Source organism: Callithrix jacchus, chromosome 10 (genome assembly GCF_049354715.1).
Source record: "Callithrix jacchus isolate 240 chromosome 10, calJac240_pri, whole genome shotgun sequence".
Lineage (NCBI taxonomy): Eukaryota > Metazoa > Chordata > Mammalia > Primates > Cebidae > Callithrix > Callithrix jacchus.
The window spans coordinates 111,651,355-111,676,248 of NC_133511.1; the positions used below are offsets into that span (position 1 = coordinate 111,651,355).

A 24,894-nucleotide genomic window follows, 5' to 3' on the forward strand; every position below is an offset into this window, starting at 1 on the left:
CTAAGGTTAGGCATCTGGATTTCCGCCGTAGCCCTCTTCCACCCCCTTGGCCTTTCCGAAGCGAATGAAAACAAACACTAACGATGGCGGCGCCGGGAAGCTACCGGCTGCTGGGCTAAAGGCAGAAGTGACCGCTTAACCAGTGAGGGAAGCCCTGAAGGGCGCCAGTTGACGTGAGTGCGACAACTCGCGGAGTCCTAGGAGCAAAACGTCCGGGGCCTGCGAGTCAGGACCCTTCTGAAAAGCCTTAGGTGTCTATCTGCGACCTGTGCCGTCACTGCAGCTACGAAGCGCGAAACCCTCAGCCAGGTGGCGCGGCTGGCCGGCCCCAGGCCCTGGCCTCCGTAATGAGATCCTGGAGCTACTCTCTGTGCCGCAGCTTCGCAGGTACTAACTTTGAGGGGAGATACCCCAAGATCTCTCAGCGCCCCCGGATGGGAGGCTATGGATCTGCGGCCCATTGGGTGCTACTTCGTGGAAGTGGAAGGGAATTAGCCGCGGTTCAATCCCCTGGGCCCCTGAGTTTTCTATGGGAAGTTGGCTTGGGGTAGGCCCCGTGGCCCCTGCTTGTTTGAGAGAGAATCCCCTCCACCCCGGAGCTTTCCTCTCTACTTTTTCAGCTCTTTGGGTTAGGTAGTCAGGCGTCTTGGAGGTAATTTGGGGGGCCATAACTCCGGGGTTAGGTGCCTATGTGAGTGAGGTAGGGTTTCATTCAATCAAGATTTGTTGAGTGCCAAATATGTACTCCGCGTGTAGGTGAGGGTGACTGTTGACTAGTGAAAAAAGGGACCCAAGGTTCACGACTGTCTTCTTACTGGCAGTGGAACGACCAGTGGAAACCAGCGATCCATTCTCATTAAAGAGGGGTAAGTGGCTAAGCACCTTCTTGAGCTAATCACTAATTCATCTCAGTTTTCACTTTTCCAGTGAGTTCCCAGTTAGCCTGGTCAATTCAGCGTAGCATTTCACTTGTGGTATTTTTTCATTGTCTGGCCACCCCACAGCCAAAAAGAAAAGAGAGGGAGGCCGAGAGATGTTGATCACCGGAGGTCAGGAGTTCGAGACCAGCTTGGCCAACATGGTGAAACCCTGTCTCTACTAAAAATTCAAAAATTGGCGGGGCGTGGTCGTGGGCGCCTGTAATCCCAGCTACTTGGGAGGCTGAGGCAGGATAATTGCTTGAACCCGGGAGGCGGAGGTTGCAGTGAGCCGAGATTGCGCTGTTGCATGCCAGCCTGGGCAACAAGAGCAAAACTCCGTCTAAAAAAAAGAGAGAGAGAGAGAGAGAGAGAAAGTACCTATTTTCTCATTACACTTAGTTTAAAACTCATCTCCTAAGGTGATAGGACATGTTCAATGGTAGATGTATGATAATAAGAAACAATGGACTCTTCCTTTACCCTAAGTTAACTTCCAGATTTTGTGTGTTGTTTTATGAATGTTTATCCTTTTTATGTGTCGATGTAGTGGCTCCAGCTCAATTATAAGGTTTTTGTTGTTTTCAACTCTCCATTTTTCACTCAGGAGAAGTCTTTTAATTTTTTGGTTTTAAAAATTTTTATTAATGTTAAAATGCGTGTGCTGAATCAGGAGACCCCCTAAACAGGCTTTGTGTGAGCAATATGGCTGTTTATTCAGCTGAGTGCAGGTGGGCTGAGGCTGAAAAGGGCCTCAGCAAAGGGCAGTGGGATAGGAGTTGGTTTTATTGGTTTGGGGTGGGCAGTGGAAAGTTACAGTTTAAGGCGGGTTTTTTTGCAAGCTGGGAGAAGTTCATAGGTTGTTGACCAAGGTCTATTACAGAGTCCAATGGCCTTAATTAGGGCTGGAATAAGGAACAATAGAGAAAGTCTCAAAGTTAAGTAGGCACCACAGGGGTTGATCATTTATTCTTCTTCCAGTTACATTAGATTTTCCAGGAACTCGGAACTCATCTGGAGTGTCTGTGCAGGTCACAGAGGCGAACATAGTGGAGTCAGCCTAAAAGACCTTATAATTAATATTATTATTGTTAGAGATGAGGTATTGCTCTGTCCCTCAGGCTGGAGTGCAGTTGTGCCTTTGTAGCTAACTGTAACCTCAAAAACCTGGGCTCAGGGACTCCTCCCACCTCAGCTTTCCAAAATGTTGGGATTATGTATATAAGGCAGGAAGTTCAGCCCAGGAGCTTAATCTTGAAGGGAGGTCTAGAAGATTCCAAAGTAACTTCTAACATGAGGTGTGGAGCTGATAAGATGAATTTACATAAACCATTTTTCCTGCATGTATTTAGCAAAGGAAAGTGCATAGATTTGCTTCCTATCAAATTGTGGAGACCAATAAAAACTGAAAATAGGCTGGGTGCGGTGGTTCACGCCTGTAATCCCCAGCACTTTGGGAGGCCGAGGTGGGCGGATCACCTGAGATCAGGCATTCGAGACCAGCCTGACCAACACGGAGAAACCCTGTCTCTACTACAAATACAAAAATTAGCAGGATGTGGTGCCACATGCCTGTAATCCCAGTTACTTGGGAGGCTGAGGCGGGAGAATCCCAAAGTGCTGGGATTACAAGATTGAGCCAAGGGGACTGGCCGAATTCTTGCTTTTAACTAAAGAGTAAATGTGGGCCAGTTTGTTAAAAATCCTCCCAAGGGGCTGGGTGGGGTTGCCATGCCAGGCCTGGCAATTAACATGCATGGCTGAACTTAATAGGGTCTTCTCAGTAAAAAGGTAAATGAAGAATTCATAGGTCATAGCTTACAGAAACCTCCCATGGAGCAGAAAAATAAAATGAAAAGAAGTAATAACTTGACTGGGCACAGTGGCTCAGGCCTGTAAGGGAGGCCGAAAGGTGGGCAGATCACAAGGTCAGGAGATCAAGACTATCCTGGCTAGCAAGGTGAAACCCTGTCTCTACTAAAAATACAAAAAAAGGGCCGGGTGGCTCACACCTGTAATCCAAGCACTTTGGAGGCCAAGGCAGGCGGATCACCTGAGGTCTGGAGTTCAAGACCAGCCTGACCAACATGGTGAAACCCCATCTTAAAAAAAAAAAAAAAAAAAATTAGCCAGGTGTGGTATCACACACCTGTTGTCCCAGCTACTGGGGAGGCTGAGGCAAGAGAATCACTTGAACCAGGAGGCCAAGGTTCCAGTGAGCCAACACCATGCTACTACACTCCAGCCTGGGTGACAGAGTGAGACTGTCTCAAAAAAAAAAAGAGTAATAACTTAGTATTACTGTTTTGGAAAATACTGCCTTCACTTGTGATTCATACATGTGAAAGAAATAGTAAAGAAATAGTTAAGAGGTGGCTCATGGCTGTAATCCCAGCACTTTGGGAGGCCGAGGCATGTGGATCACAAGGTCAGGAGATGGAGACCATTCTGGCCAGTGTGGCAAAACCCTGTCTCTACTAAAATACAAAAAAAAACAGGCTGGGTGCAGTGGCTCATGGCTGTAATCCCAGCACTTTGGGAGGCCGAGGCATGTGGATCACAAGGTTAAGAGATCAAGACCATCCTTGCCAACATAGTGAAACCCCGTCTCTACTAAAATACAAAAATTAGCTGGGTGTGGTGGCATGTGCCTGTAGTCCCAGCTACTTGGGAGGCTGAGGCAGGAAAATTGCTTGGACTATGGGAGGCTGAGGCAGGAAAATTGCTTGGACTAGGGAGGCAGAGGTTGCAGCGAGCTGAGATCACATCACTGCACTCCAGCCTGGCGCCTGGCGACAGAACAAGACTGTCTCAAAAACAAAAAAAGAACAAACAAACCAGCCAGGCATGGTGGTGCATGCCTGTGGTCCCAGCTACTCGGGAGGAGCAGGGGAATTGCTTGAACCCAGGAGGCGCAAGTTGCCATGAGGTGAGAGTACGCCATTGTTGTAGCGATACAGCAAGACTCCGTCTTAAAAAAAAAAAAAAATGGTTAAGCATCATTTTACATTCTTCCTTCCTTTCTCTCTTTTTTTTTTTTTTGAGATGGAGTTTTGTTCTGTTGCCCAGGAGTGCGGTGGTATGATCTCAGCTCACTGTAACCTCTGTCTCCTGAGTTCAAGCAATTCTCCTGCCTCCTGAGAAGCTGGGACTACAGGTGCATGTCACCACTCCTGGCTAATAGAGACAGGGTTTCACCATGTTGGTCAGGCTGGTCTCAAACTCCTGACCTCATGATCCACCCACCTCGGCCTCCCAAAGTGCTGGGATTACAGGTATGAGCCACCGCGCCTGGCCAGGAATGAGGTTTCTTTAGACCTGATTCCCAGAGGCATGAGCCACAGTGCCTGGCCAACATTCTTTCCAATCTTTTTTTTTTTCACTTTGTTTTTATTTATTTTCTAATCTTTTTTTTTTTCTTTTTTTTCCCTTTGAGACTGAGTCTAACTTTGTTATCTAGGGTGGGTGCCGTGGTAGGATCTCCTTTCACTGCACCTCCACCTCCCAGGTTAAAGTGATTCTCCTGCCTCAGCCTCTGGTGTAGCTAGGACTACAAGCACACACCACCATGCCTGGCTAATTTTTGTATTTTTAGTAGAAATGGGGTTTCACCATGTTGGCCCGGCAGGTCTCAAACTCCTTACCTCAAGTGATCAGCTCGCCTCAGCCTCCCAGAGCACTGGGATTATGGGTGTGAGCCATCACACCCTGGCCAATTCTTTCTAATCTTTAGGAGTTCTCGCCTACCTCCCAATTCCTTTTGTATACCACATAGCTATTATGTCATTTGGAGAAAGATGACTTAAGAAATACTTAGTGAAATATAGATAATAACTCTGTTTTATTTTATTTTTTTTTGAGACAGAGTCTTACTCTTGTTTCCTAGGCTGGAGTGCAGTGGCTCGATCTCAGCTCACTATAACCTCCGCCTCCCAGGTTCAAGCGATTCTTCTGCCTCAGTCACCTGAGTAGCTGGGATTACAGGCGCCAGCCACCACGCCCAGCCAATTTTTGTGTTTTTATGAGGTTTCGCCTTGTTGGTCAGGCTGGTCTGGAATTCCTGATCTTGTGATCTGCCCACGTTAGCCTCCTAAAGTGCTGGGATTATAGGCGTGAGCCACAGCGCCTGGCCAACACCCTGTTTTAAATATAAATTTAAGTATGTTTTTCCCCTTTATTCTATTTCTCCTGGAATTTTCAAGAAACCATATGTTAGCCTTATTTATTCGTGGTATTGGTTTTAAAATTGTCTCTAGTTAAGTATGGCTTTTTTTTTAAATTTGTTTTTTAGAGACAAGATCTGGTTCTGTGCCCAGGCTGGTCTCAAACTCCTCTGCAGGAGCTCCCACCTCAGCCTCCCAAGGTGCTGGGATTACAAGTGTGAGCCACTGTGCCTAGCCTCAAGTATGGCTTTTATCTTTGTTTCATCCCATTTAGTTAAGCATTTATTATAAATGCAATTAAGGCCATAAATTTTCCTCTGAATTCTCTTTTTGCTGTATTTTGTTAGTTTTATTGTCAAACATTTTCCATTTTGTTAATTTCTATATAATTTGTAACTTCAATTTTTTTTTCTTTATTTTTTTTGAGACCGAGTCTCGCTTTGTCACCCAGGTTGGAGTACAGTGATGCAATCTTGGCTCACTGCAACCTCCACCTTCCAGGTTCAAGTGATTCTCCTGCCTTAGCCTCCCGAGTAGCTGGGATTATAGGCACACACTCTCATGGCCAGCTAATTTTTTGTATTTTTAGTAGAGATGGGGTTTCATCATGTTGGCCTGGGTGATCTCGAACTCCCAAACTCAGGTGATCTGCCTGCTTCAGCCTCCCCAAGTGCTGGGATTACAGATGTGAACCACCTCGCCCAGCCATAACTTCAATCTTTAATTTAATGTTTCTTATTAAAAACTTTAAATTAACCAGGCACAGTGGCTCACACCTGTAATCTCAACACTTTGGGAGGCCAAGGTCGGCAGATTGGTTGAGCTCAGGTGTTCGAGACTAGCCTGGGCAACATGGTGAAACCCCATCTCTACTAAAAAATACAAAAAAATAGCTGGAGGTATTGGGGTATGCCTATGGTCTCAGCTGCTGGGAGGCTGAGGTGGGAGATAACTTGAGCCCAGGAGGTTGAGGCTTCAGTGTGATGGCACTTCTGCACTCCAGCCTGAATGACTGAGTGAGACCCTGTCTCAGAAAAGCTTCTTAATTTACACATGGTTAACCTTGCATTGCTTATTTCTAGTTTATTGGATTGGGTGCAATATTTTGGAAATTTATTGTGTATAGCCAAGAGCATGATCAATTTATATAATGTTCCTTGGCCCTTAGAGAAATATGTAAAAGGTAAAGTGATGTAATGAACAGCTTTATTGAGTATCTGATGTGTGGTAAATACTCTTATAGGCACTTTTTTTTTTCTGAGACAAAGTATTGCTCTGTCACCTAAAATTTAAAGACCGGGCGTGGAGGTTCACACCTGTAATCCCAGCACTTTGGGAGGCTGAGGTGGTTGAATTATTTAAGGCTAGCAGTTTGAGACCAGCCTGGCTAACATAGTGAAACCCCGTCTCTACTAAAAATACAAATATTTGCCAGGTGTGGTTGCATGTACCTGTAGTCCTGAGCTACTTGGGAGGCTGAGGCACATGGATTGCTTGAACCCTGGAGGTGGAGATTGTGGTGAGCCAACATCATGCCACTGCACTCTAGCCTGGGCTACGGAGCAAAACAAAACAAAAAACTTAGTGTACTAACTATACTGTATTCATCTATTTTTGTATTGGGTGGTATATAATGAAATATTACTCTGCATTAAAAAGGAAATAAATTTGCAATGTACTAAAGCAGGGATAATTAAAGTCATTATGCTAAGTGAAAATAAGCCAGTCATAAAGAAGGCAAATACTGTATGATTCCTGTTAAGTACCTAGGGTATTCAGAGTTATAGACAGAAAGTAGAATGGTGGTTGCCAGGGCTGGCAGTAATGTGGAATGTGAGTTACTGTTTAATGGTTACATAGTTTCAGCTGTACAAAATGAAAACAGATCTGGAGATGGTATGGTGATCATTACACAACTTTATGAATGAATAATACCACTAAACTCTTCGCTTAAAAATGATTAAGATGGGGCCAGGCATGGTAGCTCACGCCTTTAGTCCCAGCACTTCTGAAGGCTGAGGCATGTGGATCGCCTGAGGTTGGGAGTTAGAGATAAGCCTGACCAACATGAAGAAACCCCTCTCCACTAAAAATACAAAAAATGAGCCAGGCATGGCTGTAATCCCAGCTACTGGGGAGGCCGAGGTAGGAGAATCGCTTGAACCCCAGAGGCAGAGGTTGCAGTGAGCCAAGATGGCGCCATTGCACTCAGCCCCGGCAACAAGAGCGAAACCCCATCTCAAAAAAAAAAAAGTTAAGATGGTAAATTTTGGCCAGGCACGGTGGCTCACGCCTGTAATTCCAGCACTTTGGGAGGCTGAGGCAGGCATATCAGAAGGTCAGGAGATCAAGACCATCTTGGCTAACAGGGTGAAACCCTGTCTCTACTAAAAATACAAAAAACTTAGCTGGGCCTGGTGGCTCGGGAGTAGTACTCGCAAGGCTGAGGCAGGAGAATTGCTTGGATCTGGGAGGTGGAGATTGCAGTAAGCCGAGATTGTGCCACTGCACTCCAGCCTGGGCGACAGAGTGAGACTTCCTCTCAAAAGGAAAAAAAAAGATGGTAAATTTTATATTACGTGTTAACCACAATACAAACATTGGAAAACAAAGTAGTTTGAAGTCTTACAAATTATAGCTCCCATTTGTTTTCTGAGAGAAAGAAAAATATTTACCATTTTGTATATTAAAAGAAACTTTAGCTGGGCATGGTGGCTCACGCCTGTAATCCCAGCACTTTGAGAGGCCAAGACGCACAGATCACCTGAGGTCGAGAGTTTGAGACCAGCCTGACCAACACGGAGAAACCCTATCTATACTAAAAATACAAAATTAGCTGAGCATGGTGGCCCCTACCTGTAATCCTAGCTACTCCAGAGGCTGAGGCAGGGGAATCGCTTGAGGTTACCTGGAGGCGGAGGTTGCTGTGAGACCAGATCGCACTATTGCACTCCAGCCTGGGCAACAAGAGTGAGACTCCGTCTCAAAAGAAAAGTCTGGGCATGGTGGCTCATGCCAGTAATCCCAGCACTTTGGGAAGCTGAGGCAGGCGGATCATGAGGTCAAGAGATCGAGGCTATCCTGGCCAATGTGGTGAAACCCTGTCTCTACTAAAAATACAAAAATTAGCTGGGCATGGTGGTGTGTTCTTATAGTCCCAGCTACTTGGGAGACTAGGGCAGGAGAATTGCTTGAACCTGGGAGGTGGAGGTTGCAGTGAGCCAAGATTGCACCACTGCTCTCCAGCCTGGGGATGGAGTGAGACTTTGTCTCAAAAAAAAAAAAAAAAAAAACTTGAAAGAATACATCGATGGCCTGGTGCGGTGGCTCATGCCTGTAATCCTAGCACTTTGGGAGGCCAAGGTGGGTGGATCACCTGAGGTCAGGAGTTCAAGACCAGCCTGGCCATCAGGGTGAAACCCCATCTTAAAAAAAAAAAAAGAAAGAAAGAATACATCGAGTAAGCTGGGCACGGTGGCTCACGCTTGTAATCCCAGCACTTTGGGAGGCAGAGGTGGGCAGATTGCCTGAGCTCAGGAGTTTGCAACTAGCCTGGGCAGCACCATAAAACCCTGCCTCTATTAAAATACAAAAAAAAATAGCCAGGCATGGTGGTGTGCACCTGTAGTCCCAGCTACTTGGGAGGATGAGGCAGGAGAATTGCTTGAACCTGGGAAGTGGAGGCTGCAGTGAGCCGAGATTGCGCCACTGCACTCCAGCCTGTGCAACCATCAAGGCTCCTCTCAAAAAAAAAAAAAAATCAGTGGTATGCTTGTTACCTGGGTGACAAAATAATATATACCAAACCAAATAATAAACCAAATTTTCGTGACATGCAATCTATCTATATAATAAACCTACACATACACCTCTGAAGCTAAAATAAAAATTGAAACAAGCTTATGCATTAAAAAAATCTACAAATGATATCAGAAAGCATTTTAAGATAAAAGGTAGTCAGAACATAATAAAACTCATGGGATTCAGTGAAAGCAGTGCTTTGAGGAAAACTTATAGCAGAATTTATTAAAAAGCAGAAAAATCTCAAATCAATACTTTAATGTTTGCCAAAGCATTTAAGGAAATCAACCACCCAGCCCACTAGGGGCAAAGAATATTGAAATTAAAGGAGTATAGCAATAGCATATGGATATGAATTGTATATTATAGATTAAAAGAGACTGGGGCTGGGTGCAGTGCCGCATGCCTGTAATCCCAGCACTTTGGGAAGCTGGTGATCACTTGAGGTCAGGAGTTTGAGACTAGCCTGACCAACATGGTAAAACCCCATGTCTACCCCCCCCCAAAAAAAAAAAAAAAAAAAGCCGAGCATGGTGGTGCACGTCTGTAATCCCAGCTACGTGGGAGGTTGAGGCAGGATAATTGCTTGAATCCAGGAGGCGGAAGTTGCAGTTAGCTGAGATCATGCCACTGTACTCCAACCTGGGCAGCAAGAGAAAAACTCCATCTGAAAAAAAAAAAAAAAGTATGGGAGAACACAAAGTGGGACTGTGAAAAAGAGCCAATTACTTGGAGAAAAAGGAAGAGAAAGATCTTTGCTCCTTCTTCGACAAAAAATTTCTGAAGGCAATATCTCACTATGTAACCTAGGCTAGAGTGCAGTGGCTGTTCACAGGTGCTGTCATAGTGTGCTTTAGCCTTGAATTCCTGGCCGCATGTGATCCTCTTGTCTCAGCTTCCTGAGTAGCTAGGAATACAGGTGTATGCCGTCATGTCTGGCTGTCCTTAATTTATATACTAATCTTAAATTTCAACCTACTGCTGTATATAAAATGATACAGCTGCTTTGGAAAACAATTTGGCAGTTCCTCAAAAAGTTTAATGTTGAATTACCATATGACCCAGGAATTTCACATCTAGTTATGTACTCAGGGAACTGAAAACATATGTTAATGTAAAAACTTACACGTGGATGTTGTTAGCAATATTATTCATACCAACCAAAAAGTAGAGACAAGTCAAATGGCTGTCAACTGATAAATCAGCAAACACAATGTGCTATCACTAAACAAAAAGATATTCCATATAATGGACTATTATTCAGCTAGGATTTCTTTTTGGTATTATGAGAATGTTCTAGGCCAGGTGTGGTGGCTCATTCCTGTAATGCCAGTACTTTGAGAGGCTGAGGCGGGCAGGTCACTTTAATTCAGGAATTTGAGACCAGTCTGGGCAACATGGTGAAACCCTGTGTCTACAAAATATAAAGAAAATTAACATGGCGTGGTGGCACACGCCTGTAGTTCCCAACTACTTGGGAGGCCAAGGTGGGAGGACCGCCTGATCTTGGGAGGTTGAGGCTGCAGTGAGCCATGTTTACAACACTGCATTCCAACTTGGGTGACAAGAATAAGATCCTGTCTGAAAGAAAAAAAAAAGTTTCCAAAATCAGATAGTGGTAGTGGTTGTACATGTCTGTGAATACACTAAAACCACTGAGTTGTACACCTTAAAATGGTGATTTGTATGGTATGTGAATTATATCTCAGGTTTTTTTTGTTTTTGTTTTTGAGATGCAGTGTCGCTCTGTCACCCAGGCTGGAGTACGATGGCACAATCTCAGCTCACTGCAACCTCCACCTCCTGGGTTCAAGTGATTCTACTGCCTCAGCCTCCTGAGCAGCTGGCATTATAGGCACCCATCACTGTGCCAGAGGTCAGGAGTTTGAGGTGGGCGGATCATGAGGTCAGGAGTTCGAGAGCAGCCATGGGAAAAAAAAAAAAAGTAACGTAACTTTTTTTTTTGAGGTGGAGTCTTGCTTTATTGTTCAAGCTGAAGTGCAATGGCAGGATCTTGGCTAACTCCAATCTCTGCCTCCCGAGTTCAAGTGATTCTCCTGCCTCAGCCTCCCCAGTAGCTGGGATTACAGGTGACTGCTACCATGCCCAACTAAGTTTTTTTTTTTTTTTTTTTTTTTTCAGTTTTGTATTTTTAGTGGAGATGGGGTTTCACCATGTTGGTCAGGCTGGTCTCAAACTCCTGATCTTAGGTGATCCACCTGCCTTGGCCTCCCAAAGTGCTGAGATTACAGGAGTGAGCCACTGTACCCAGCCAGTAATGTGATCTTTAAAAAAAGAAATCAACCTACTACCTTCTCAGTGTTTTAAATCAGCCCTGCCTCTGCAATTCAAAAGCCAGGTCTGTATCCCTTCTTTCCACTTACTCTCTATTCCCAGTACCCCTCATTGTGGTTTCTCAAAACGTCTTTTCCTTGCTACCTTATACTCCGCGATCATTATAAGCCTAATTTTTTCATGCTCACACTGAAAATGTGATTTGAACTCTGGTATTACTTTCGCTGCCTTAAGTTTCCTTTTCCTTTTTTTCTCTTTTTCTGAGACAGGGTTTCACTCTCTTGCCCAGATTGGAAGTCAGTGGTACAATCAGGGCTTACTGCAGCTTTGATCTCTAAAGTTCAAGTGAACCCTCCCACCTTAGCCTCCCAAGTAGCTAGGGCCACAGGCATGTGCCACCGTACCTGGTTTATTTTTTTTCTTTTAATTTTTTGTAGAGATGGGGTTTCACAATATTGCCTAGGCTGGCCTTGAACTCTTGGGCTCAAGTGATCTGCAGACCTTGGCCTCTCAAAGTGCTGGGAATTACAGTCAGTGAGCCACTGTGCCTGGCTTCTTCTCTATTTTTACTGGTTTAACAAGTTCAAAAATAAGCAGATTTCTTCTTAGTTTGCCTAGTCTATCTCACATATGTAGCTTCTAATATTTGCTGTTTTTTTTTGAGATGGAGTCTTGCTCTGTCGCCAGGCTGGAGAGCAGTAGTGCTATCTTGGCTCACTGCAACCTCCACCTTCCGGGTTCAAGCGATTCTCCTGCCTCAGCCTCCTGAGTAGCTCGGACTACAGGCACATGCCACTATACCCAGCTAATTTTTTTGTATTTTTGGTAGAGACGAGGTTTTTACCATGTTGGCTAGGATGGTCTCAATCTCTTGACCTCATGATCCATCTGCTTTGGCCTCCCAAATTGGTGGGATTACAAATGTGAGCCACTGCACCCAGCCACATTTGCTTATTATTTTTAGTTGTTGATTTTTTTTTTTACATGAAGTCTGTAGTTTATAAAATGATGAATTTGTCTATCTAAAAGTTGAGGGGAAGAGTTAGGAGTGTGTACTGCCAGCAGGTTGTTCATTCGGGACTGTGACAGCTTCTCCCAAGGCTATCCAGCCTTGCTTCTACCTGTTTCTTGGGATTTCAGTGTTTCAAGACTAATTTTTAGGTTAATTTCTTGGGTTTTCATTTCCTTATCATGCACGTAGGTAATTTGATTTTGTATCTTATATTCATGTGCTTCTTTTCCTTGTGCTTTTAATATTTTGAGAGCAAGTTGCCCATCTCTCAGCCTTGCCATGATAGATGGCAAACCTCTTTGTGGCTTCTTCGGGATTCTTTGAGTATCTGTGATCCAGGAAAGGAACACTTGGCTCTGGGGCTTTATCTAGGGTACAGGGCCTTTACCTGCCTATAAGGTTAAGATCATAAATCTCAACCCTGTTCTTGTACTGTTATGTGTTTGTCAAAAGGACCTAATCCTTTTCCCCCATAGGCCTTGGTTCTCTGGCATCAGATTGCCCTTACATCTGTGGCTTTGACTGTACTCTTTATAGAATCTGGGATATCTCAGTTTTTCATTTTTTCTAGTTCAGCTGTGTGTCAGAACATTATTATTGTCTTTTTTTTTTTTTTTTCTGAGACAGTCTCGCTCTGTTGCCAGGTGCCAGGCTGGAGTGCAGTGGCACGATCTCAGCTCGCTGCAACCTCCGCCTCCTGGGTTCAAGCAATTCTCCTGCCTCATTCTCCTGAGTAGTTGGGACTACAGGCGTGCACCACTACACCCAGCTAATTTTTGTATTTTTAGTAGAGATGGGGTTTCGCCATGTTGGCTAGGGTGGTCTCAATCTCTTGACCTCGTGATCCGCCCGCCTTGGCCTCCCAAAGTGCTGGGATTACAGGCATGAGCCACTGCACCTGGCCTTTTATTGTCTCTTTGTCTGCATCTTTATGTGTTTGTACTGGGAAGAGGAACTGACAGCATCAGTTCAGTCTACCTTGTTGATGAAAGGCCACTTCAGAGATTTTTTTCTTTTTTTGGAGATGGAGTTTTAGTCTGTTGCCCAGGCTGGAGTGCAGTGGAGCAATCCTGACTCACTGCAGCCTCTGCCTCCCGGGTTCAAGCAATTCTCCTGCCCCAGCCTCCCGAGTAGCTGGGATTACAGGCGCCCGCCACCATACCTGGCTAATTTTTTTGTAATTTTAGTAGGGATGGGGTTTCACCATGTTGGTCACGCTGGTCTCGAACTCCTGACCTCAGGTGATCCACCCACCTTGGCCTCCCAAAGTCTGAGATTACAGGCATGAGCCACTGTACCTGGCCCACTTCAGAGATATATATATATATATATATATATTTTTTTTTTTTTTAGACAGAGTCACCCTCTGTCACTCAGGCAGAGTGCAATGGTGCCATGTCGGCTTACTGCAAACCTCTGCCTCTCGGGTTCAAGCAATTCTCCTGCCTCAGCCTCCCAGATAGCTGGGACTACAGACATGTGCGACCACCCTTGGCTACTTTTGTATTTTTAGTAGAGACAGGGTTTTGCCATGTTGCCCAGGCTGGTGTCAAACTCCTGAACAAAGCTATCCGCCTGCCTCGGCCTCCCAAAGTGCTGGGATTACAGGCATGAGCTACCACACCCTGCCTGGGGTATTGATTGCTCCGCCCCAATATCAGTATGTTATCTCATCAAAGATAAGATTGTATCCACCCACTAAAGATAAGATTGTATCCACCAGGTTTTTCTTTGTAATTAGTAAGTAGTAACCTGTGTTCTCATGGATTTTTAAACATCTCATTTGTAAATAAAGTTTCACCCAGAAGTTTTAGCATACCTTGGTGATTTGCTTGAACTAGTTCTTCCTATAATGGTTACAAAATTGTCATTTTCTATCTAAGTCTGCTATTCTTCTTACATTTATTTATTGCATTATACTATAAAGAAGTATTTTCCCCTCTTCATTTATTGCACACCTACCCTTGAAACCAAAGTGTTAGGAGGAAAATATAAACACATTTGCTATAGAAAAAAAGGACTGTGTCAGGAAAGGATTGTATCTGCTCTTCCACTGTTCACTTAAGAAATAAGGCCAGGTGCAGTAATCCTGTAATCCCATCACTGGGAGACTGAGGTGGATGGATTTCTTGAGCCTGGGAGTTCAAGGCCAGCCTGGCCAACGTGGCAAAACCTCATCTCTACTAAAAATAAGAAAATTAGCCCAGGCCGGGTGCGGTGGCTCATGCCTGTAATCCCAGTACTTTGGGAGGCCGAGGCAGCCAGATCACCTGAGGTCAGACTGGCCAACATGGCAAAACTCTGTCTCTACAAAAATACAAAAATTAGCTGGGCATGATGGCAGATGCCTGTAATCTCAGCTACTTGGGAGGCTGAGGCAGGAGAATTGCTTGAACCCGGGAGGCAGAGGTTGCGGTGAGCAGAGATCACGTCACTGCACTCCAGCCTGGGCAACGACAGTGAGACTTTGTCTCAAAAAAACTCAATAAACAAAAAACCTCTTTATGAATACAGTAGATGACTCTCACATAATACAAAGTGAAAGCAGACACAAAAATACATACTATGAGTGTAACTGCATCCAGGGTGACAGAGCAAGACTCTTGTCTTGGAGAAAAAAAAAAAAGAAATGTCAAATTATAAATTTAATTTTAATGCTCCCTAAACCTAAATGTTCTCACATGATAAACATGAGTTTAAAAGCTTTTTTCTTTTTTTTTTTTTTGAGGCAGAGTCTCAACTACAGGTACGCGCCACCACGCATGGCTTTTTAAAAAAATTTTTTTGTAGATGGAGTCTCGCTCTGTCACCTAGGCTAGAGTGCAATGGCGCAATCTTGGCTCACAGCAACCTTCGCCTCCCAGCAACCTTCACCTCCTGGATGCAAACAATTTGCCTCAGCCTCTCGAGTAGCTGGGATTATAGGCACCCACCATTGCATCTGGCTAATTTTAATTTTTTTAGTAGAGATGGGGTTTTGCCATGTTGACCACACTGGTTTCAAACTCCTGACCTCAGGTGATCTGCCCACCTCTGCCTCCCAAAGTGCTGAGATTACAGGCTTGAGCCACCATGGCTGGCCACTTTTTTTTTTTTTGAGACGGAGTCTTGCTCTGTTGCCAAAGCGTTTTTAGGACCAAATGCAGTGGCTCATGCCTGCAATCCCTAGCAGTTTGGGAGGCTGAGATGGGAGGATTGCTTGAGCCCAAGAGTTGGCAACCAGCCAGGGCAACAAGGCAAAGCCCCCTTTCTACAAAATATTAGCTGGGCGTTGTGGCACACTAGTAGTCCCAGCTACTCCAGAGGCTGAAGTGGGAGAATCACCTGAGTCTGGGAGGTTGAGGCTGCAGGGATCTGTGTTCGGCCACAGCACTACGGCCTGGACAAAGGATTGAGACCTTGTCTAAAAAAAAATAGGGTCAGGAAAAAAAGCATTTTGTCCAGGCTGGGTGTCTCACGCCTGTAATTCCAGCACTTTGGGAGGCCAAGGTGGGCAGATAACCTAAGGTCAGGAGTTCAGGACCAGCCTAGCCAACATGGTGAAACCCCATCTCTATTAAAAAAAAAAAAAAAAAGGGCCGGGCGCGGTGGCTCAAGCCTGTAATCCCAGCACTTTGGGAGGCCGAGGCGGGTGGATCACGAGGTCAAGAGATCGAGACCATCCTGGTCAACATGGTGAAACCCCGTCTCTACTAAAGATACAAAAAATTAGCTGGGCATGGTGGCGCGTGCCTGTAGTCCCAGCTACTCGGGAGGCTGAGGCAGGAGAATTGCCTGAACCCAGGAGGCGGAGATTGCGGTGAGCCGAGATCGCGCCATTGCACTCCAGCCTGGGTAACAAGAGCGAAACTCCATCTCAAAAAAAAAAAAAAAAAAAAATTAGCTTAGGTGGTGAGTCTCCCAAGAGGGTGGTCTCAGCCTCTTGGGAGACTGAGGCAGAAGAATCACTTGAACTTGGGAGGTGGAGATTACAGTGATACTGTCACTGCATACCAGCCTAGACAACAGAGTGAGACTCTGTCTCAAAAAAAGAAAAGTAAAAAAAATGCATTTTAAGCGTCCAGAGTGTTGAGCATTTGTCAGCAAATACTTTGTGCTTTTTAATTGCAGATAAAACATTCTATTATTTCTGTAACAGTTTTGAGGTTACTGCCTATAGATTTTGTGTAAATAGAAGTAGGCATTATACAGTTGTGAAAGCAGTGTTGTTAATATGCCAGGGCTGTTACTAAGAAAAACTGAATTTGGGATTCATTTTTAGAATAAATCAAGGAAATATTAATTGGTTAATGGTTCATTGTTAATATTAGATTAGTTTCATATATATCTGTCTGTTCTCTATACAGCAACCTGAGCAATCCTTTTTAAAAACCTACTTGATTGAGGTGTAACTGACATACAATAAATTAAATCAGTTATAAATGTACAGTTTGACAAGTTTTGGTAAATGCATAAGTCTTATAATCACCACCACAATCAAAACATGGAAATTCCCATCACTAACTTTTCCCCCTACCATTTCTACCTCCATTCCCAGCCCCAAGCAGTACTGATCTGTTTTCTTTTTTTTTTCTTTTGAAGACGGAGTCTTGCTCCGTCACCCAGGCTGGAGTGTGCAGTGTCGGGATCTTGGCTCACTGCAACATCCATCTCCTGGGCTCAAGTGATCCTCCCACTTCAGCCTTCCAAGCAGCTGGGACTACAGATGTGTGCCACTATACCTGGCTAATTTTTGTATTTTTAGTCGAAATGGAGTTTCACTACGTGGGCTAGGCTGCTCTTGAATTCCTCACCTCAGGTGTCTCACCCACCTCTCCCTCCCAAAGTGCTGGAATTGCAGGTGTGAACCACCTCACCCATTTGATACTGATGTGTTTTCTGTCACAAGAGATTACATTTACCTTTCCTAGAGCATGGTATAGATGCAGTGACACTCATAGTATGTATTTTTGTGTCTGGTTTCACTTTGTATTATGTGAGTTTCATCTATTTGTATTCATAAGGAGGTTGTTTTTTTTTTTTTGAGATGGAGTATAGCGCTTGTCGCCCAGGCTGGAGTGCGGTGGCTCGATCTCCACTCACTGTAACCTCCACCTCCCAAAGTTCAAGCGATTCTCCTGCCTCAGCCTCCCAAGTAGTTGGGATTACAGGAGGCTGCTATCACACCTGACTAATTTTTTAAAAATATTTTTAGTAGAGACGGCATTTCACCCTGTTGGCCAGGCTGGTCTCAAACTCCTGACCTCAAGTAATCTGCCAGCCTTAGCCTCCCAAAGTGTTGGGATTACAGGCATGAGCCACTGCGCCTGGCCAAGGTTTTTTGTTTGTGTTGTTGGTTGGTTTTATTTTGCTGCATTGTATGAATACACTATAATTTATTAAAACATTTTCTCTTATTAAATGTTTGGGTTGTTTCCTATTTGGATTTACTCTGAATAAAGTTGCCATAAAATTTTTGTGCAAGTCTTTCAGAATGTATGTTTTTGTTTGTCTTGGGTGGGTAACTACCTAGGAATAGAATTGTTTGGTCATACTGTAATCATATTACTTGCATGGTCAGTAACTTTATAAGACCCTAATGGGCTGTGCACAGTGGCTCGGGCCCTGCGCAGTGGCTCACGCCTGTAATCCCAGCATTTTGGGAGGCCAAGGATGGGCAGATTACAAGGTCAAGAGTTGTAGATCAGCCTGACCAATATGGAGAAACCCCTTCTCTACTAAAAATATAAAAATTAGCCAGGCGTGATTGTGTGCGCCTGTAATCCCAGCTACCTAGGAGGCTGAGGCAAGAGAATCTCTTGAACCCGGGGGGTGGAGTTTGCAGCGAGCCAAGATTGTGTCACTGCACTCTAGCCTGGGCAACACAACAAGACTCTGTCTCAAAAAAAAAAAAGAAGAAAGAAAAAAGACCCTAACAAAGTTTTCCAAAGTGGTTATAACACTTTATATTCTGATCAGCAGCATATGACAGTGTTTCACTTGGTCTACAGTCTCCATCTTGTTGTTCCCAAGCATGACAAGAATGTCCCTATATCAGAGGTTTACATCTATGTTTTCGTTGCATGTCCACATCGTTTATTCACATATTTGCTAGATCCTGGCCCAGATATCATCTCAGTGCAAAGTCTACCCTGCTTGATCTTTTTTTTTTTTTGAGATGGAGTCTTGCTCAGTCACCCAGGCTGGAGTGCAGTGGCATGATCTCAGTTCCCTACCTCTGTCTCCTGGGTTCAAGCGATTCTTGTGCCTCAGTCTCTCAAGTAGCTGGGACCACAGGCACCTGCCACCACACCCCACTAATTTTTTTTTTTTTTTGTATTTTTAGCAGAGATTGGGTTTCACCATGTTGGCCAGGCTGGTCTTTAAGTCCCTGACCTCAAGTGATCCGCCTGCCTCGGCCTTCCAAAGTGCTGGGATTACAGCTGTGAGCCACTCTGCCTGGCCCTGCTTAATCTTAATATGCATTTATTACTTTCAAACATATTTTAATTATTTTTATTGTCCCTTGTTATATATAAGCTCTATAATATAAGGAATTTTTTACTGTGATTACAAATTTGTGGTTAAACATGACAGAGTGACCATATATTTATTCTGTTTTGTTTGTTTATTTTTGATCTCCTAAGGCTCTGTCATCCCAAAGATATTAAGTAACAGGCAGAATTGGATACAGCACAAATTTTTCAAAGAAATGGGGTCTCCCTCTGTTGCCTATGCTCTGTATTCACAGGCATAATTATATTTTTCTACAGCATCTTGGACTCGAGTGATTCTTCTTCCTCCACCTCCTGAGTAGCTGCGACTACAGGTATGTGCCTTCAGGCCCCACTTCTTTTTAAGCCATATAAAATTATAGCAAAGGAATAAAATGGATATAAACATTCAAGAACAGAATGGGAAACGTAGAAAAAGAGAGCGAGCTTCTCTACATTTTTGGGAGAAGGAAATGTAGAGGAAGAGTTTTAACTGGTTTAACAATGCAGAAGAAGCAACAGCCTAGAAGTGAAATGAAGTTGGAGCAAGAAGTGAACTGATTCGAACCAAGAACCCAGTAATGGTTCCAAACTGGAGGCTCTAGGTAGCTAAGGTTCAGGGAAGGCTCCAGATTCAGAAATACCAAACACCACTTGTGTGTTTTGTGGTGAGTGAGTGCACCAGTTACAAAGGCCAAATGGAGACAAATATGGTCAAAATCAATGAACATAATTTCTCATTCTGCTTGTTACATCCAGAAAGCTGATAGGCAGGCTTATGCTTGACCCTAGCAAGAAATTGGAGGCTTTTTTTTTTTTTTTTTTTGAGACAGGGTCTCACTTTGTCACCCATACTGGAATGCAGTGGAGTGGTTCAATCACAACTCACTGCAGCCTTGACCTTCCATGCCCAAGCAATCCGCCCACCTTAGCCTCCCTCGTAGCTAGCACTACAGACACATGCCACCACACCCGGCTACTTACTTTTTTGCTGAACAAGGTGTTACTGTGTTCCCTGGCTGGTCTTGAACCCCTGGCTCAAGTGGTCCTTCTGCCTTGGCCTCCCAAGTAGCTGGGACTACAGGTACATGCCACCACCCCTGGCTAATTTTTTAAAAATTTTTTGTAGAGACAGAGTCTCCCTGTGATGTCCAGGCTGGTCTCAAAAACTCCTGGGCTCAAGAGATCATCCCACCTTGGCCTCCCAAAGCCTTGGGATTACATCTGTGAGCCACTGTACCCAGCCTCTTCACTTTTTATTTTCCAATATTTTGTTGACATCTTTGATTTGTTATTTCCTCTTCTGTCTTTGGGCTTTATTTATAGCTTTTTTATTCATATGCTTTTAATTGAGGATTAGGAAGATAGTTGAGATAAATATCTTTTTTTAATCTGCCTATTTAAGTAGAATGCTATATGCATGTATGAACAAATGAATAAATGACAGGGTCTCACTCTGTTGCCCAAGTTGGAATGCAGTGGTGCAATCATAGCTCACTGTAGTTTCAATCTCCTGAACTTAGGCAATCTGTCCACCTTGGGCTTCCAGAGTACTGGGATTATAGGTTTGAACCACCACCTCACCTATTTCTTCGTTTAAAATTAGGATTTCAATACAAAAGATGTAGAGAACGTGCTTATCCAGTTAAATCTTCTTTTCCATTTGTTGATTATCTTTTGCACTTAAAGTAATGTGATAGAATCTTCAGTCCAGCATTTGGAAGTTGGTGATTATCTATAGGCATTATCTAACAATGAGATTATTTATTTTTTCAGTAATTGTTCAAAAACATTTAGTCTGGGCTGGGTGCCATGGCTCACAACTATAACCCCAGCACTTTGGAAGGCTGAGGTGCGAGGATCGTTTGAGGCCAGGAGTTGGAGACCAGCCTGGGGAACAAACAGAGACACCCAATTCACCTCCCAGGTCTCTGCAAAAAATTAAAAAATTAGTCGGATGTAGTGACACATACCTGTGGTCTCAGCTACTCGAGAGGCTGAGATAGGATGATCACTTAGGCCCAGGAGGTCAAGGCTTGCAGTGAGCTATGATGGCACCAAGGCACTCCAGCCTAGACAACAAACAGAGCAAGACCTTGTCTCAAAACAAAAACAAAAAGCATTTAGTCTCTTACACTTGGGAACCTCAAAGTGTTGTTAGGAATTTCTGTTTGCAAAAGTGATGTGCAGAGATGTTGCAAAATTGAAATTGCAATTTAAAAGCCAATAAATAGTTTTTGTTATTACACAACTATCTTGTCATGAAGAAAGATCTTAATTAAATGCGATTACTTCTAAGACAAGAAAACCTGAGTATCAAGTCACGGGACAATAAGTATAGATGAAGTTTAAAGGGATAGCAGTATTTGTGGGAGCATTATAGAGTATAAATTTTTCCCCTAATTAAGCCATTCTAGAAACAGTGACATAAATTTAATCAATTATACATGAGTGGGAACTACATACATTTTTTTTTGTGAGAATTTGAAATTATACCTAGTAATTGGGTTATATCCTTAGGACAGAAAATTTTATTAACAAGATAGTAAGCAGCTCATATGAACTTACATATCCAGTATATTAGCAGGAAAGAGGCAAGAGCTTTGAAGAACTTGCAGAAAAGTTGCAAAGTAAATGAGAGACTAGAATGCTCAAAGGTAAAGCGGCCTTGATTTGAAGGAAGTGGCAACCTAAAATCTTTTTCTTTGGCTTAGTCTCCTAGCAGCTGATGTGTGGTCTTAAAACCTATACTGTCAAGGAGTCTCCTCCCTTAATGTAGACAGTCATTTTGGCCATAACAAGAATTGTGGCAGGAAGTAGTCTACAAAGTCAGAAGAAAAGAAAGTCAAATATATACCTCATCATGTCAGGTTGCTCTCTAGACTTTTGGTGGTAGAACCACCAAGCTACCTGCTCCTGTGGTAGAGTAGGATGTGTAAAGTTTAAGTGTGGGGTAATACCAGATACTATTTTACTTCCCCAAACAGTCTCTTTTTAGGAAAGATAACATCCTTATTACCCAACGCATCCCTTTCTCTCTACTTTCTCAAAAATTGGAATCATGGGCCCAGCACAGTGGCTCACAACTGTAACCCCAGTGCTTTGGGAGATGAGCATGGGAGGATCACTTGAGGCCAGCAGTTTGAGACCAGCCTGGGTGACAGAGCAAGACCCCTGTCTCTAAAAAAGATTTTTTTTTTTTTTTTTTTTTTTTGAGATGAAGTCTTGCTCTGTCCCTAGGCTGGAATGCAATGATGGGATCTTGGCTCACTGCAACCTCCGCCTTCTGGGTTCAAGTGGTTCTCCTGCCTCAGCCTTCTGAGTAGCTGAGATTACTTACAGGTGCTTGCCACCATGCTTGGCTAATTTTTGTATTTTTTAGTAGAGGTGGGGTTTCACCATGTTGGTCTGGCTGGTCTCGAACTACTGACCTCGTGATCCACTTACCTTGGCCTCCCAAAGTTCTGGGATTACAGGCGTGAGCCACTGCACCTGACCCACCCCCCCCCAATTTTTTTTTAGTTAGCTGGGCATGATGGTGTGAGCTTATGGTCCCAACTACTCAAGAGGCTTAGGTGGGAGGATTGCTTGAGGCCAGGAGTTTGGGGTTACAGTGAGTTATGATTGCGCCACTACACTCCAGCCTGGGCAACAGTGTGAAAACCTGTTTCAAAAAAAAAAAAAAATTATGGTATATGAACAGTCTCTTTTAACTTGTAATGTCCCGACAACCTTGATTGAATTAATAAAATTAGTTTCCTTTGCTTCATTAAGGCCACAAATAAATTTTTTAAATGTTTTAGTTAAAAAAAAAATCTGCAGAGGGTGCACACACACAAAAAAAGTTTAGTTTCCTAAGCCTAAATATTGAAATATTGGTACAGGATCACCATTTGCCTCTTTCAGACTAGACTCCATTGAAAGTACCAGCAGAGGCCTCTGATCACCTTTTGAAAATCACATAACCTATTTTCTCAGCTGACTTTGCATGGGGTTCTTTTTTTCTTTTAGTTTAGTTTAGTTTTCTTGCCTTTTTTTTTTTTTTAGATGGATTCTCTGTCACCCAGGCCAGAGTGCAGTGGCATAATCTCAGCTCACTGCAACCTCTGCCTCCTGGGTTCAAATGATCCTCTTGCCTCGGCCTCCTGAGTAGCTGGGACTACAGGCATGCACCAAAACGTGTGGCTAATTTTTGTATTTTTAGGAGAGATGGAGTTTTACCATGTTGGCCAGGCTGGTCTCGAACTCCTGAACTCAAGTAATCCACCCACCTAAGCCTCCCAGAGTGCTGGAATTACAGGCATGAGCCACTGCACCTGGCCTAAGTGTTTGTTTATTTGTTCATTTTGAGACAGAGTCCCATTCTTGTTGCCTAGGCTGGAGTGCAGTGGTGAGATTTCTGCTCACTTGAACCTGCCGGGTTCAAGTGATTCTCCTGCTTCAGCCTCCCAAGTAGCTGGGACTACAGGTGCCTGCCACCACACCCGGCTAATTTTTTATATTTTTAGTAGAAACAAGGTTTCACTGTATTGGCCAGGCCGGTCTTGAACTCCTGACCTCATGATCCACCCACCTTGGCTTCCCAAAGTGCTGGTATTATAGGTGTGAGCCACTGTGCCCGGTCTAGTATTTTTTTTTTTTTTTTTTAAGTGGGGGCTTAGGGCTAGGGAACAGGTCTCACCCTGTCACCAAGGCTGGAGTGCATTGGTGCTGTCTCAGCTCACTGCAATCTCCACCTCCTAAGTTCAAGCGATTCTTGTGCCTCATCCTCCCAAGTAAGTGGCTGGGATTACAAGCATGTGCCACCACTCCTGGCTGATTTTATATTTTTAGTAGAGACTGGATTTGCCTTGTTGTCCAGGCTGGTCTCGAGCTCATGGCCTCATATGATCCTCCCCCCACCCTACCCTCAGCTTTCCAAAGTTCTGGGATTGCAGACGTGAACCACCATCCTCAGTCTTTTTAAAGTTTTATTTTAATTAACACATAGTAATTGTTGTACATATTCATGGGATACAGTGATGTTTTAATAAATATATACATTAACAGGATCAAGTCAGGGTAATTAGGATTGCCTGAGTTCAGGAGTTTAATATCAACCTGGCAACATAGAGAGACCCCCCCGCCATCTCTTAAAAAAAATTGCATATTCTGCAGTTGAGGGTCAGAAAAAAAAATTACATAGCAGTAGTTGCGGGATTTAGTAACTGGGCAGTAAATAGTAAATGGCAGAAGAAAGGAAGTGTTCAATTGCAGGTTTCTTTAATGTTTATATCAAGTTTACCTTTATATTTCTAGGAGCACTCGAAGAATTTTGCAAAGAGCAAAGCATAAAGTAAACCTTACATATGTTTACATTTTAGAGGATGAATTGACTTCTTGGTTAACTGGGCTTAAGAGAACCAGTAGCTCTGGGATATAACTTTTTCCCTAGTGGAGACTGCACCCTTTTTGGCTCAAGAACTGCAGTTACATAATCTTTTCTATGCTACCAGTTGTACAAAAAGTCACTGGACTCGTGCCATTATGATGTTTGCCTTGGAAGATGATCTGATGGTGAGAATACAATTCTTATCTTTAGTGTAAGATAAGGGCAGTATGATTCTGCAGCACATTTTTTTTTTCCCCCTTGAGGCAGGGTCTCGCTCTGTCACCTAAGTTGGAGTACAGTGGCACAATTGCTAGTGTTCGTTTTAACCAAAGTTAGGAATGTCTGAGGTGGGTATATATTTCAAATGCAGCCAGATCTACAAATGATAGATTCCAGTAGGTCAGTCATTTATAGTTTGGGTCACTTTAGGCCATTAATCTGTTCTTGATCACAATGGACTATCCCGTGGCATCTTATTCCAATAATTATTTCCTCTCTTACATGCTTTATTTCTCTTTCATTTTTCGCCCCTCCCTATACATTTGTTTAGATATTCCTATCCTGGGAGGAAAATCCTTTTTTTTTTTTCTTTTAACTTTCATTTTACATTCAGGGATACGTGGCAGGTTTGTTACATAGGTAAACTTGTGTCATGGGGATTTGCTGTACAGATTATTTCATTACCCAAATATTAAGCCTAGTACCTATTAGTTATTTTTCATGATCTTCTCCCTCCTCCCACCTTCTGCCCTCTGAAAGGCCCCAGTGTGTGTCTTTCCCAACTGTGTGTCCATGTGTTCTCATCCTTTAGCTCCCACTTTTAGGTGAGAGCATGCAGTATTGGGTTTTCTGTTCTTTTGTT

General features: G+C 43.6%; 1 protein-coding gene across 50 annotated transcripts in view; it reads left to right on the forward strand.

Annotated features, from left to right (window-relative positions):
• The first annotated feature begins 62 nt into the window (after window positions 1–62).
• ATG13 (autophagy related 13) overlaps window positions 63–24,894 on the forward strand; it is a 69,634-nt gene continuing 44,802 nt past the window's right edge. For 10 of the 50 annotated variants that reach the window (XM_002755219.7, XM_035262530.3, XM_054240826.2 and 7 more), the window contains exons 1-2: window positions 63–387; window positions 18,941–18,996. The gene's annotated coding sequence lies outside the window, so the exon portion shown is untranslated. Of the gene's footprint in view, window positions 388–756; window positions 867–16,769; window positions 17,029–18,940; window positions 18,997–24,894 lie in introns of all 50 variants that reach the window. The other 40 variants (XM_009008024.5, XM_078340943.1, XM_078340940.1 and 37 more) reach the window with 8 other exon arrangements.